At 38.4% G+C, this 16931-nt stretch overlaps 1 protein-coding gene across 27 annotated transcripts in view; it reads right to left on the reverse strand.

Annotated features, from left to right (window-relative positions):
- Positions 1 to 16931, reverse strand: part of BNC2 (basonuclin 2) — a 428074-nt gene that overhangs the window by 363423 nt on the left and 47720 nt on the right. The window contains exon 1 of one of the 27 annotated variants that reach the window (XM_047699780.1): positions 11599 to 11619. The exons of 22 other annotated variants lie outside the window; for them this stretch is intronic. The gene's annotated coding sequence lies outside the window, so the exon portion shown is untranslated. 4 more of the 27 variants (XM_047699774.1, XM_047699781.1, XM_047699808.1 and 1 more) reach the window with 4 other exon arrangements.

Raw genomic sequence — 16931 nt, forward strand, 5'->3', positions numbered from 1 at the left:
CAACCTCAATTTTCCCACCTGTAAAATAGAAATAATACAGTAGCTACAACAAAGTTCTAAGCTCAGAGCTGCATAATAAATACTGTAAGGTTGACTAATTATCTATGAGGCCCAGAGACATTCAATGCAATGACCAAGATGAGTAAGCTGGTGACTGGGACAAGGCAAGAACATAAATCTCTTTTCCCACTCCAGAAACACACTCTTCTGCACCACCTACCACACAATAGGGAGAGAATCACCTTTGCCACCTGACAAAAGGCCATTCTTAGGAATCAGAGACAACACTTGTTCACATGTGATTTCTTAGAAACCACAATTTGTTCATGTCAAATTCGAAAGCTGATTAGTTATTCTGGTCAGTTTTAAATGGACTGGGTCTAAGTGTCCTTTGTTGGACAATGTCTCTGAACTGCACGTAATGGGGACTACAAGCTTGAGGAAGGGTTGTCAACTATGAGATAAGAACCAAAAATAAGTCCCTGCTGGATTTTTCTTTGTGGGCCTTTTGTGTGGTCTCCAAAGTGCTATCACTCAACAAATCAGGGCTAGATTGGGATAGATTGGAAAACCATCATAAAGTTGTTCAACTTTTTTAGTAAAAGAGTATAAATGCCTTTCATTGTAGCCGTCCGATAACTTCATTCTTAAGGAAAGAGCCTTGGATAAAGAACAAGAATATTCTCTGCTCAGTTTTTGCCTCTATCATGGGCTAGAGCAAATAAATGTACAGCACTTGTATTTCAGAATCAGCTTTCAGTAGATCAAACTAGTGTTCCTGCTGAATTCCTAACAGCTCAGTGAATGGCAATTCAGAAGTTCCCAAGACCAAGAGCCACTAAGTTGTAATGCATGTAGTACAGATCTTGGCTTCAATTATCATTTGTATTCAAATGTCCTGATGACCCCTTTCTTCCCCAAAAGGTTGCCTGAAAAGTCGCGATAGTGATTTGTGTAAAAATGCATGAAGTACTTTAGGCAGCTTTGATACATAATTCTGTATCTCCTAATAAAACAGCAGCCCATAACAGAAAGAGACATGGTATATATATACATAAACATGTATCTCATCAGACCCTCAGATATCAATGGGATGGGTCATAGGGGGTTGTTTCCAACATGCCCATTTTACTGAAGGGAACACCAAGGCCATGCACTATAAAGGCTTACCTAAGTTCACATAGTAAAACTGTGGCTACAACAAGAAGCCTCTTCTGATTCAAATTCTAATCTATCAGCATCATAAAGGAATACAATTTGAACACCTGAATATCACTGTATAATTTGAATTGTGTAAAACAATGTTTTGTCATTTCTTATTGATGTTTAGATGGCCAGGGGTCTGGTGAGTAATAATAAGGCAAATAAAATGACTAACAAACCCCTTTAGTCTTTTCCTGCCCTCTGACTACTAACCCATCTTAGTTAATGACCATACTTAAAAGTCTGTAAGGCAAATGTAAAGCCACTAAAGTAACTTATGGTTAAAAACTTCCTCTGCTTTACAAAAAGAATCCATTGTAAGATGAATTGTCCCTGATACCTATCTACTGGGAGCCACTATTATGCAATAGGTAGGACAGCCCTGAAGCAGTCTCCCACAAAACAGCGTCTTTCCTCCTTATTCATGTATCTTTGTAGGGGCAGGACAAGAAAGCTGTGGTGAAACAGAAGAGAGGCATTCATTCTGACTTTGTCTTCAGTTTTGGCAATGCTCAGAGTCCTGAACAACCAACCCTTACCTGGGTACCCACAGGCTAAAGATGGGCTGCAGAATGGACAATCTAGAGCACTATTTGATTCCCTAATGTGAATGACAGTGTACTGTGCTTGGAGAACAAACTGATGCTGTAGCAAGCCCAAAGTTAAGCACCAACGCACCTTCGCAAGGGCCCTGGCAAGCAGAACCTAACGTTAAATTCAAAGTAATGCTCCCAAGCTACAAGTCAGTTATCAGTGGATAAGAAAATCATATTATGGTATTCAACAATTTGTGCTTTAATGAAATAGAACAGAACAAAATGCATGGTATATAATAAAGATAAATATTGTTTCCTGTATGTGTATAGGTGGTCAAAAAGGCTTAAAACGTCATTATTCCAAAAAGAGAAGCCACTATTCAACTCCTGTGTCTACCAGTCACATGGGAAAGCAGATAATGTGTGGCTAGATACTCTAATTCTTTCTATGAGACGCCAGAATTCTGAACTGCTAAATGAAATCTCCCCAAGTTTTTAAAGGACGTTCAAACTGTTTTAGAACAGTGTACCAGGCAAACCAAACCTATCTGAAGGCTGGATCTGAACTGATTGTCCTTGATCTCTTGCTTTAAAGAAATCAGTACATATGTAATAAAACCAAGGTAGTAGAACTGACCTTAAAAGAGCAAGAGAGCAAACCATTTCTACTTCATGCCCCTGGGAAACCATGTGTGTACAAGCATTCCCAGAAGACATTAACCACAGCAATACCAATGTTGGAGTGAACAGAACAGCCCTGCATGATCAGGTGAGGAAGGAGCCACTGGGCCTTGGTGACAGAGGAGTGACTGGGCAAAGAGATAAAATAATGGTGAGCCTCATACAACCTTCCTTAAGTTGGGTTAGATGATGGGGTAGAGCTCTCAGAGACATCAACCTTGACTTTCCCTTCACAAAAAGAGATGGAGGGATGGATGAATGGATGCCTTTCCTTTTGGGATATGTGAAAAAGAATGAAACCAAAGAGCGCCATCAAAGTCATCTTCTAGTGCTACTGCAGAGCTACTAGCTCTGCCTGCCCACAACGTTTACTACCCTCAACTACCCTAGAGCACCAATGAGCAGTTTCAGGGGAATTATGTAGGGCCTAGTGGGAAAGGAGCCCTTCATGGGCCTCACCTGCTACCTCGCTCGCCACAGTACAAAAACCTACTTAAGTAGACACAGATCTTCAATCTTTGGGCTTCGCAAGTGACACTTGCCTAGCAGACACAATTGTCAAGTGATATGAGGAACTTAGGCTTAGAGGTTGGTGGGACTAAACCGAGGCTTCTTCACCTCTCTATTCTGGGGAAAAGACTGACAAAACCAGGGACTGCTACCCACCCTGCAATCCTATTTGCCTATTTTAAAACACTAGGAGTCCTCCATGCAAATGTGTGGGCCCCAAGCCTGAGGGCTGGTCTTGCATCAAATATAAAGCAAGGCTAGACGCCAGCTCCAGACCCAGCTGTTCCCAAGCTCACAGTGCAGGTGTGAGATCATCCCTATGAACCTCACCTGCCTGCAGTTTGTCACCTCAATGTCATTACCACAGGCAGAGATGCGGTTGGGGCTTTTGTTTTACTTCACACCAGGGGGAAGTCATTTTTGGAATTTTTCATCTTAAATAGATTTTTCTTAAATGTATGTGACACATATTCCTCATAGGACTTAATAAAATAGATACTTTTCATGCATGGAAAGTAAACTACAGCTGCACAGATTGAAACAAAATTTATTTTTAAAACTAACATTCTGATTGGAACAAACTACATACTTAGCTATAATTTGTAAAAAAAAGTTCAGAACCAACAAAACAACCTTTCTCAGTAAATAGTTTTTATTAATGTAATGTTAATTTACAGCACAAAGACTAACATTTGTTAGGCTAACAAACATTTACTAGTATCCCTTTTTATCAACAAGGAAAATAATATAATTTCAAAAGAAGGAAAATTCCTAAAGCTCTTTCTTCCTACATAATTACTACCATGGAAGTAAGCAGGAAAACCCTTCTTTCAGATTCTTAGAAAAATATATTCTGATTCTGACATTTCTGTAAAAAGGGAAGAATGAGAAGTCTAAATAAAAGCTTCTAGTTCCTTTAAAATGACTTCTTACAAATACAAATAAAGCACATTTTATCGCAAAAGCTTAGGTTTAACTGTGTAAGGAAAGGAGTGATGGTTCTTGTGTGTGACTTCAATGCAAAGAACATAGGTGCTTTCACTTGGTTATATATATTTTTTTTATAAGTAAAATTTATTCCCTAACCAGTAAGTGTCCAGCAGAAATAACAGTAATGGGAATGTGGTTTTCATGACATTCTCAGGTGACTTTCAGGATCTCCATGTCACAATCGAGACTGTTACAATGACAACAAGAAACAAACCTCTGGGATTCCATAACCTCCCCAGACAGGGTGTACTAAAAGGATTTGGCTTGTCTCGTCTCTCTTGATTATGCCATATATACTAGAAGCAGAAGAATGGTGACACGGACCACTGGGCTGTGGACAATGTTTTCTGGTCCCACTTGTTTCATCTCATTTACTGTTTTGTGTGTGCCCTGACACTTGCAGTGAGACGAGGGTGGACATAACTCCAGGCCAAGAGCAACAGGAAATGTTTCTCTTGTCTATAAAGAATGCAGGAAGGTACATATTTAAGTACTTGGTGGCCAGCATGTGAGAACACACATGGATGTGGATACACACACACACACACACACACACACACACAGATATGTCTGGCTTTATACAACAGACATTTTCCTCGAAGTTGCGATCAATATTTTGCAATTCAAATATTCAAAGGCCCTAGAGAAGCTTACTATTTAGAAGAAATTTATTATGACTCTTTCATAAACCAGTATTTGCTAATATAAATAATCACACCTAAACTGTCCAAGTTTGGATTTATGCATTCAGAAATAACATGCAAATCCAAACACAGAGATCACAATTACACTAGCTTGGGATGTGTTCTTTGTAACATTTCACCTAACAGGTAAACGGGTGGCCATCACTTCAAATGTCGATATTTGAAATAACAGCTATCAGCTAGACACTGTTCGAACAAGAAAAACAGCTCAAAGATTCTTACTTGGAACAGAAGCAGGAAAACTTACTATGTGCCAACAGCCACACCCACAGAATATATAAGGGGGGGAGCCCCCTGCATGATAGTGATTCTACCCTCTCAAAGATTTACCAAGATAAATAAACCACATCTGTCCACTGGGATTGGCAAGTGGCTTTTTGTTCCCTATTAGTTCTAAGGCACTCAGAGAGATAATGCTATTCACTGTACCTTATGATCTCAAAGGAAACTGACACTTCAAATGATTATCTATATCTAGTTTGCCACACCCCCATCACTCCTGGTATAAATACTCCATGTAAGGAACAAGCCACCATGAAAAGCAATTAGGGGAAGTAAGACCCCAGGATATTACTGAACACATAATCAGCAGGACTTACACACTTCTTTGACCAGCCTCCTAAAAGACCTTGCCCAAATCAAACTTTTAAATTACCACTGGACTAATAGTCCAGTTAGGAGACCGTGACGGCTGTAGTTACCAGCATAGTCAATGCCACAGATAGTACGACACACTGAAGCATAGGATATGTGCAAACTGAATTTCAGATCATGTGGTGTGCATTTTATAAAATCATTTTAAGTAACTCATGCATAAATTAGTCTGAGAGTTTTTTAACCATGGTCAGCAGTCACAGTCATAGTATCTCGTTACTGTAGAACAGTACAACTCATTGGAGTTGAAGGCTAGTTGGAATTAAGATAACCAAATATTTTTAAAGTGTTTACACTTTTTTTTAATGTTAGCTTTTGAATTCACTTCCTTAATGGAAAACAAACTCATTTTTTTCTGAACCAAAAGGAAAAAAAATCCTTAATCCTTCAAATCCATATTTTTCAACAAGCTTCCATTTTCATTATTTTAAATGAATATCCAGCTATGATAGCCAAGTTAGCTTCCTCCTTGTAATAAGGAAAGCATGAGATAGCAATGGAAGGATACTTTCTCTCTCCAAGAAAGCAGGAAGATTTAAGTTAGCAACTCAGAGCACATAGCACTATAGTGCGACTAGGTCCTGTCTTTGTTGACTTGAGGGCAGAAGCTGTTCATTCCTTTGCCCCCTCATTCACCTCATCTACTAACAACTCTCTTTCCTAGTTTTCCTTACCCAGAACCCTTGAAGTCAAAAAGGTAGAGGAAAAAAGGAAAAAGGGAGAGGGGTACACAGAAACCATCACCACCATCATGATCACCACAGACTTTTAAAATAATAAAAATAATAATAAAGGCTAACACATAGTGCTTACAACAGTATTGTATGGTATACATATAATGTGAGCCATATATGTAATTTAATATGTTCTACTAGCCATACTGAAAGTTTAAGTTGAGATTTTAACATATTTGACCTAATATATCAAAAATACAATTTCAGGGGTGCCTGGAAGGCTCAGTGGGTTAAAGTCTCTGCCTTCGGCTCAGGTCATGATCCCAGGGTCCCGCATCTGGCTCTCTGCTCAGCAGGGAGCCTGCTTCCTTCTCTCCCTCTGCCTACTTGTTATCTCTGTCTGTCAAATAAATAAATAAAATCTTTACAATACCATTTCAACATGAAACCAATACAAAAAACTGAGATACTAAGCATCGTATTTTTCTTTTACTTTTTTTTAAAGATTTATTTATTCGAGAGAGAGAGCACACAAGCAGGGGAAGCAGCAGGCAGAGGGAAAAGCAGGCTCCCCACTGAGCAGGGAGCCTGACTCGGGACTTGATCCCAGGACCCTAGGATCATGACCTGAGCCGAAGGCAGAAGCTTAACCAACCGAGCCACCCAGGCACCCCAGCACTGTATTTTTCATACCAAGTCTCTGATATCTAATATGTATTTTATATACTTATGGTAGCTCTAAACTTGGACCAGCCATCAAACGCAAAAGCCAAGTGTAGCTAATGGCTACCAAATTGGATGGTGCAGGTGTACAATCTGCCAGGTGCTGTTCTAAATGCTTTAAATGTACAGATTCATTTAATCCTCACAACAATCCTACAAGGTAAATACTACCATTATTCTCATTTTATAGACAAGGAACTGAAACAAAGAGCAGAGACCCAAAATCTCATGCTGGTAGGTAACAGAGGGGAAATTCAAACCTTGGCCATCTGGCTACAACTTCTATGCTATTTATTAAGAGCCTATTTATTGGGTCTCTGACAGCCACAGAGCTGCATATCTAAATAAATTCTTCCATGTGCTCCTCAGAACAACTCTAGAGAATAAGTACTAATAACCAAGCTTTATACACTTATGCATCATTAACAGAGCTATTTTGAGTAGAGATAGCACGGCTTCACAGAGAATACCTGGTGGAAGGTAAGTAAGGGTAACCAATCCACAGGTCCTACTCTCAAGGACCATGTAGCCTAGTAAGAAAATTAGAAAACCACTACAAAAATTAGTACACTACAGGGTATAAATGGACTAAAAAAGAGGTACAAAGTGCTGTAGAGACTCAGAGGGAAAACTCTTACCCATTAAGAGAACAGGCAAGGCCTTCATGGAAAAGGTTAACATTTAAGAAGGGCTCAAATAGAAGCCTAGGCTAAAATCCTGCAAGACCAAGGCAAGGAGGTGAAAGGAGTTCTACAGGGCACTGAAGGAAAGACTAAATACTTCTAAAATGGCTGGAGTTTAGAGTACATGTAGGGAAAAGACATATCAGATGAGAGGCTGCAATTGCCCAAGGACCACAGCATGGAAAACCTCAAATTCTGCACAGTTTGAGGAGACTTGAACCTCAGGTAAAAATTACTGTACCAATGCTAGGAAGGATGCAACAAAAGAGATTAGATAGTACAGGCTGGTGAGGATGCTAAAATAATCTAGGCAAGCAACTGCAATGGTCACAGCCAACTGTAACACAGGAGGTGAGTATGAAGAGGCTTTCTGGGTGCAGAATCCTTAAGGTCTGGGGTCTAAAGTTGAGCCAAAGAGAATAGTTTAAACCCATATGATAGTTAGTCATAGTTTTTATTCCCTTTTTCTTTCAGCCTAAACTTTCTGCTATATCTGTGCTTCTCATATCAAGATTCATATTACTATCTACTGGCCTTAGAGCTAGCTCTTATTTCAAATTAAACAATTCCTTCACTATCAAGCAAGGAGTTAGTTGTTAGCAGAAAATAGCAAAGGGCATTATCTTTCAACTTAGAATAACTTGATACCTCCAAGTTCTTCAACCCAAAGACAGAGGAATCTGAGTCAGATTTCTAGCACAGCTGAATAATACTCTGTAAGAGCTTAACAAGCAGCTATGCCTAAAATATTGGCCTTTTGCTTGACAGTCTTAATGTTTTAAAGGAAAAAGTTAAAAACAATTTCCCTACTGTCTACTTCTCCTTGCATTTATTTATTATTTTTCATGTTTAATTAAAAAACACTTCTACTTTAAACAAATATTTCCCTTTTTTCCCTTTAATTACCTGACAAACAGTAGTAGAGCTGCATAAATTTTGCCTGAGGTTAAAGCTGGAGGAGAGCCTAATCACCAGCTTGAGACATTGTTCTGGCCAAGTAAAGCAGAACACATTTATCCCATGTGTTTGAACAATACTTAGGCACTTCCGTTAAGACCTCCTTCTACCCAGTGTTGATTCTGATTACCCACTTTTCTGATTTGTGTGGGAAATATGGGTGTTCTTCACACCACCACTGCAGGATGAAGGAAATGTACCTCAGTGCAGCAGAGGTCAGGTGTGCACACAGCCTTCCACAGAGAACACAAATACAAATGTCAGCCCTACTCCGTTACATGTCAAATGTGGGCAGCCTTCCCTTGATTCATAATTGATATCATTCTAGACAAACCTTCATGGTTTTCTGCTGCTTTCCATAAAGAAGGTGGTCGAAGAACAGTGACGAGAGTAGGCAAAGAAGCCAAGGGAAGGGGGGTGGAATAAGTAAAACAGAAGCCAAAAGTAAGTACAGTTGACCCATGAACAGGAGTCGGAACTATGTGGGTCCACTTCTTCAGGGCTTTTCTTTTTTTTTTTAACAGTACAGTAAATGTATTTTCTCCACTGCAGAATTTTCTTATTAACATTTTCTTATTTCTATAGGGACACCTGGGGGGCTCAGTCTGTTAAGTGTCTTCCTTTGGCACAGGTGGTGATCCTAGTGTCCTAGAATCAAGTCCCACATCGGACTCCTTGCCCAGTAAGAAGTCAGCTTTTCCCTCTGCCTGATGTTCCCCCACTTATGCTCTCTTTCTCTTTCTGACAAATTAAAAAATCTTTAAAAATTTTTTTTTATTTTTTCTACCTTATTTTACTATAAGAATACACTATATAACACATATAATATGCAAAATATGTGTTAATCAACTATTATGGTATTGGTAAGGGTTCCAACTTAACAATATGCGATAACTAGTTAAACTTTTTGGAAATTAAGAATTACATGTGGAGGGACGCCTGGCTGGCTCAGTTGGTTGGACGACTGCCTTCGGCTCAGGTCATGATCCTGGAGTCCTGGGATCGAGTCCCGCATCGGGCTCCCGGCTACGCAGGGAGTCTGCTTCTCTCTCTGACCTTCTCCTCGCTCAAGCTCTCTCTCACTGTCTCTCTCTCAAATAAATAAATAAAATCTTTAAAAAAAAAATTACATGTGGATTTTTGACTGTGAGGGGGATCTGGGCCCCTAATCCCCATGTTGTTCAAAGGTCAACTGAATTAAGTTAAGAAAAATGGGATGGGGTGCCTGGGTGACTCAGTCAGTTAAGCGGCTGCTTTTGGCTCAGGTCATGATCTCAGGGTCCTGGTATCAAGTCCTGCATCAGGCTCCCTGCTCAGTGGGGAGTCTGCTTCTCCCTCTCCCTCTGCTTCTGCCTGCTGCTCCCCCAGCTTGTACTCTCTCTTTTTGTTTCAGATAAATAAAATCTTTACCAAAAAAGACAAAAAGAAAAAGAAAGAAAAACTGGGATTAATGGCACTTACATAAAGCAATGAATATCAAAGCTAAATAGATACATACACATACACACGCACACACACACACACACACACACACACACACACACAATTACCTGTGTGTTTTCTTAAGAGGCCCCACTCCAAATTCTCAGGCTCAAGTATGTAGTCTTATGTGTGGTCTAGAGATGCTCAAAGCACTTTTCTTATCCTACAATTCAATCTAGTAATAAAAGTATAGTGCTCTGGAAGACTGAATTCAGGGCAGCTGGGAAGTCTCACTGGAATCAAATGATCTCATCTGCCAACCATCCAGGACTCCCCAAAGTTTGGAAGTGCTCTGTGTCACTGGTGATCTCTCCAGCAACTGACAAGGGAAGTGGAGAGGGTGGGGAGGCAGCTACCTTTCCATCTAGGGAAATCTTCCTGCATTATGGCCACTTTTCCAACAAAACCACACAGGCGAAAGACCTGATCCCCACTGGACCTTTGACACAAGTAGTTGGAAAGGATCTCAGGTAACCATCTACTCAGGTAACCATTTATACACACACCAAACAGATCTGTACACAAGGAATAAGAGGTCCTAGAGTCTCTGGCTACCTGAAGCATTAATGCCCAGCCCTCTTTGGAGGCAAATGGCAGCCATTTGAGGACAAGTTTGAAAAAAATCTAAAGGCAATGATGACGATGATGGTAATGATGACAATTAAAGACAATAACAAAGAAAAAAAGACAATAACAGCAGTAGCCATATCTAAGAGTGCTAGGGATGTCTGAAAGATATAAGCCTTTAGAGTCAGAAAGATCCTAAATCAAATTCAAACCTTCTGTACAACTCAATTAAACTTTCTGAGTTCCCATTTCTTTACCCAAAAGATAAGAAAAATGAAGAGTATAAACTTAGAAAAGCTGTTGCAGAGATAAATTTAGCAGTCCTGATGAAAACACCTGGCACACAGACTTGTTTCACAAATGTTCATTCATTACCTTCCATTTAGAGTATAGTTCATTGTGACTTAAATCAGAGAACTGGCTCACCAGCAGGAGTAGACCCAGGATTTACAGCTTTTGCTCCTGCTTATAGTCAATCAACAAGCATTTAACGGATTGCTAACTTGTGTTCCAGGCACTGTTTTGGGCATTTGAAATTTATCTACTTTAATTTCTACCTTTATGGAATCTGATTTACTTTTACATTTTAGGGTCAGGGATTTCAAGTAAGATTTCCTCAAAAAAAAAGAAACCAGTACTGAGTAATAGTTCTGTCTCACTGTTTCAATGCAAGCATGATTCATATTTATTATTTGTGCTATTTGTTTGATGCCAACAACCTAAATGTCACAGAAAGAGAAGATTAGGGAGAAAGCTGAAGAAGGAGCACAAATAATACAATGTGCAATCAAGAGCAGAGATAAAGAGTCTACGACTATAAAACAAAAGACATTTTAAGATCACAAAGGAAGGAAGGCAAAGGAGAGCCAATATGGAAATTCAAAGAGAACAACAAAACAGGAGCCTGTGATGAGCAGCATGAGCTTGGGTACATCTGGAGAGGATACTTAAATCACAGGGGAGAAGATCGTGGTTCATAATAAGTGGTCAAAAGTAATGGCCATTATTATGGCATTCCTGTGACTTTACCCCTTTGGGCCTCAATTTTCTCACTCAATCTTCAGGGAAGTCACACTAGATCTGCATATTTTAGGGAGTGGTCTACAACTTTAAGGGAGGGGAGTTTCAATTTTTTAAACTCATTATAAGAGACAAGGCATGTTTTTTGTTTTTTTTTTTTAAAGGTTAGGAAGTACCTGGCTACAGAATATTGCAGATTCCTTCCACTTCTGACCTTTTAGTATGACGATATTTCTGGATTCATTTGACCTCAGAGCTTTGTTTTAAGAGAAAAACAAAGTTTCTTAATCACTTTTTGCCAGCAGAAAACCAAATTTAAATATTCTAACAAAAAGTAGTACATGAAAAAGGGGTCCTTGTATGGATCAATGAGAAAGATGTGCCATGAATTAAGAAGTGAGATTACTCAACCCTCTGTGCCTGTTGCTTTAAAAAAAAAAAAAAAAAAAAATTGTAAGCCATGTGTACAACAAATCCCCAAGGAAAAAAGCAAATCATTAGAGATATTTGTTAGATTTCATAATCAGTACATGATATGATATAGGATACCTCCATTTCTACCTAAAAAACAAAAATACTAATTAGAAATATTTGTCACAGTTTTTAATAAACTCTGCCATGATGCCCTATTAGAAAAGAGTCTAGAAATGTCACCAACTATAAATCGAACCATCAATGAGAGTTCCGTTAGTCCAAACCAATATCCACAGAAATTCAAAGATTATACACTGTCAAGAGTATCTTTATGTTGCAAACCAGTGAGTTTTCATACCAGCAATTCTGCAAATATCATTTAATTTCCACAACTTCTTGAGATATGTATTTTTTAACCCTCAAATGGCAATAATAAGTGCCAGAGAAGTTAAAAGCATTGCCCAAGGTCATATTGCTAGGAAGCAGTTGAGCCAATATTCATTCATTCACTCGTTTTAAGATTTCATTTTTAAATAATCTCTATAACACAATGTGGGGTTCAAACTCACAACCTTGAGAGCAGTGGCCACACACTCTAATGACTCAGCCAACCAAGTATCCCAAAACCAATTTAAATGATCAGTTTTTATTTGGCTCCACACTCCTGCTTCTTAACTATGCCTCTACTCTCATTAAAAGCCACCCAAGAAATGGCACTTTCCAAGTGAGAAGCTTAACTTTGAGAGCATGACATATCAGTTCCATACTCATGATGTCTAACATAAGGCTCAATGAGGTCACTAATAACGTGGTCCTAGAGAAATTTTTCTCACAAACACAAATTATACATACAACTAATCTTTTCTGAAGTTGACAAAGCAACTACTCACATTAAAGTCAAAATGGGGCCAAGTATATAAAGGGAAAGAGATGAAAACACTAAAGCCTGCAGTGGGATGGTACCCAGCTGATGAATATAAAAACCAAACAGCAGTGGGCAAACCCCAGACCAGAGCAAGAGCAAAAAAGAATTCAAGTAGGAAATATGATGATACAATGAATCATAAACAACAACAGGATCTGTAAGCCTCAGAAATGTCAAGTTTACTTTTACACTGTAGATCCCATTGTTCTTGGTGGGGGAAAAGGGGAGTTGGCAGTCACTACATATATTTGTTTGCCTTCATAATAACACATTTTATGTAGCAGAGAGGAAAAAATTCCTTTAATTTCTGATGCAAGGCAATGATCCAAAAGCTAATGGCTTCTTGAGTGAGAATTACCTCTCTTTTGTATAGACTGTGCATGAATACAACACTTGTATACCCTGGCAGTATATTTTAGCTATCTCCACACACGTAGAGCCTACAAATAGCAAGGGGTTATAGTGAATCAGACTAAACCATACAAGTTGCAAGGAGTTTTGGGAAACAGGAGTATGATGAAGAAGACCCTCCAAATTTCAAGGCAAGGGGTTTATTGCCAACTCTACAACAGGTTACAGAATAAACCCCAGGCCAGTCTTTTAACCAATCTTTTTCTGTTTCTGTTATCTCTAAAATGGGAATTGTAATTTAAGAGTACAAATTGTAGAGTGTTATCACTACATTAAATAAAGCATGCTTTGAAACTCCAAGATACATAAAAGAAAATCAAAAACTGAAGTCACCTACATAATGTTTTAATATGTTTATATGTGTATTCGATGCACACGTGGTCTCATAATCGAAAATGAACATACATCACTGAAGCTATTAACTGTATTACTCTTTCACTCAGTAGCCATTTACATCCTTCCTGGAAGAATGGAAAAAAGAGAATAAATAGAAAATGTATCTACATATACATGCCCTATATTTCAAGAAATTTTCTGTAACTTGTCAAACAACTGCACACTAAGAAGTGAGGTGGGTATTTGACCAAAATAAACAACAAATATAACTCTTCCAAATGTGAGTCTTTATTATAAAAGGCCTAAAAACAGTAGGATTTCCCAACTTTGATTTATGAATCCTTTACTCCAAGAAGCAGGGCCCTGAGATATTTAGACTACACTGGGAGATTCCTCAGGTATGTGTAAACATACAAACGCAGAGGTGGTGAGTTTAAGTGTTATTTTCACACCTAGGCCCCCACATAAACTTAAAAAAGTAAGAAGTATAAAAATGTACTAAGTTCTCAGACATGTATTTTCAACTTAAATCATTATAATTTTCTTCCACCTTCTTTCCAGTTCTTAGAAGAGTATTTGTGGTGGCCAAAGTAAACCCAGGAAAAATGCCCTGGGAAGTTACACTTCATAGATACAAACTAAAGGACCAAATTAAGAATATAATTTGCAAATACCAACTTCCACAAAGTAATATACAGCATCTAACCATTCCTTTAATAGTCACAGTCCATTTAAAGTTCAGGCCAACTTTCTATTTAAATGATAATAATAGTAATTATCAAGTGCTATGCCTCCCTCTACTATGTAAGGCTCCAGGCTAGCTTTTAAATTCTAATATTATCTCATTTCATCCTCACAAAATTCATAAAATAGGTCTAAGTATAACTTTTTTTTTTTAAAGAGAATTGCTTATTTTTTTAATTTTATTTATTTGACACAGAGAGAGAGATCACAAGCAGGCAGAGAGGCAGGCAGAGAGAGGAGGAAGCAGGCTCACTGCTGAGCAGAGAGCCCGATGTGGGGCTCGATCCCAGGACCCCGAGATCATGACCTGAGCCGAAGGCAGAGGCTTAACCCACTGAGCCACCCAGGTGCCCCTAAGTATAACTTTTTAAGAGGAGAGACTAAGACACCCAAGTTAAGAAACTTGCTATAGACCAGTTTTCTAAACCCCAATGAGTCTAGATGCAAAAACTCAAGCTTTAAACTCTCAATGGTATTTAATGCAGGACTAGTTATAGAAATATATAGAGAACTAGGTAGACATAGATTTTTTTTTTTTTAAGATTTTATTTATTTATTTGACAGAGAGAGATCACAAGCAGGCAGAGAGGCAGGCAGAGAGAGAGAAAGGAGGAAGCAGGCTCCCTGCTGAGCAGAGAGCCCGATGCGGGGCTCGATCCCAGGACCCTGAGATCATGACCTGAGCCGAAGGCAGCGGCTTAACCCACTGAGCCACCCAGGCGCCCCGGTAGACATAGATTTTAAGGAAAAAATTTTAAAAGAGAAATATGGAGAGGATGGCAATCCATTAAGAACTTAATGGGAAACTGCCTGAAGCTTATTTGAAGGCTGATTTCTTGAATCAAGGGACATTTAAAAAATACTAAAGTTGTTGTCATTTACCCAAACGTGTCAGATGTGATAAAACAAATGCACATCAATTTTTTTTTTAAATACTGTTTGACAGGTAAGTAAAAAAGGATTAACATGGTGTTGGATAAGTGGAAATATACAGCTGAAACTGACTAATTCTATTTCAGAAATTAATATATTCAACTATATGAAATATTACAAATCCAACATTCCAACATCATTACTATTCAGTAGATTTAAATATATGTATTTTAAGCCTAGAAAAATTATATAAGTTCTGAATTTTTAAAAAGCTATGAATTTAACTTAGTATTAGGGTATGTTCCTTTTCAAATTACTATAACTGGTTAATTTCAAGAACTTAGAAATGGTTTTGTCTCACAGATCTAAGATTTCCTACACACAACAACTGAAATCTTATTAGCCCTCTCCTCCAAATTATCGAATGGATTGTCTTCATATTAGGAAATTGAGCTAAATTTTCAGAAGAGAACCAGCTTAATTATTCGTGTGATGTTTTATTTACAAGAATCATTACATTAAACAGTTTGTTAAGAGGTAAACTCATAGTTTTCTTTACTAAATTCTGGTTGGTGATTTCGCTAACCAACAAACTCTTTTTCCAAAACAAGTAGAAAAGCTTGTATGTCAAACATATACCAAACAGATCAGTGATGGCTTATCACAATTACAAGTAAAATTTTTATCTTAAAGAAAACAAATTTAAAATCCACTCGGAAATTTAAAATCTACTTGATTCCGGCAAATGCAACAACATTTGGCATGTAGAAATTGTTTTTTAAACAGGTAGATTATAATCTGAGAAATCTCTGACTAACCAGACAGATGAACTCTGAAGGAAGAGAAAGCTCAGCAAGTAACCTCAAACTGCCCAAAACAAACCTTCACTGACTTCCCCTATAGGTCTTTTCTCCTCTCTATGGAGGTGCTTTTGAAATTACATTCAAATCCCTAATAGCTCCTATCAAATTATATTAGAATTGTGACCTTATGATAAGATGCCTACAGACAATTCTAATTAATCTTAGTTTGTAAAATGGATTAATGAACACATTTTGTAGCTCTTCAGATAGATTACACATATGGGCATTAATCACTAGTGAGCATCTAAGAATAATTCCTGGAAAATCTATAAAGATACCCAATGGTTGAGATTGGTAAGAAACTTCTGACAAAGTCCTTTCGGAATCAGTCTCTGACTGCTTATCTTTGAGAAGATAATGTATCAAACAATAAGGGAAAATATATTATTTATTGTCCCCTGTCCCCTGAAGTGGGTAATTGAAAAGAGTAGTTTTTTAGAGTGGTCACTTTAAGACACAGTGCACAAAAATTATAAGTCTAATGGTAAAATTTAAGACTCAGAACTTACAGAAATTCAAAGACCCTATCCGTTGCTTTGGACATAGCTTGCTTGCATTCTTTCTTTCTTAAAGCCACGTGTGTGAAACTCTTTCAAGTAAAAACTACTACAAGAAGATAAAGGGGAAAAAAGGACTTTCCTGTCCTCAGTCACCTCCTGGTCCCCTTGTGCTTGAACTGTTACTTCCACGATAAGCGAAGGTGCTCCTAGGTGCTTTCAAAGTCTTCAGGCTCCAGCAGGAGTGATGACTGAGAGACCCGCAGGCACTGCAAACCAACGCTGTCACTTCTAGTCACTGCTCGGCCCAGCTAATGCCATGCCTGTCATGACAAGCACCAGCCATCTTAAGGCACCACACCTCTACCTCGACAAAACATACCTTTGAAAAGGTATGAGCCATGGAGGGAATCTGTTTCAGGGGTTGCCAAGGGAAGCCAGCCTTGTCTCTAACAGCAGAGATGCAGTGAAAGAGCCCAAAGGC

This window comes from Lutra lutra, chromosome 13 (assembly GCF_902655055.1).
Source record: "Lutra lutra chromosome 13, mLutLut1.2, whole genome shotgun sequence".
Taxonomy (NCBI): Eukaryota; Metazoa; Chordata; class Mammalia; order Carnivora; family Mustelidae; genus Lutra; species Lutra lutra.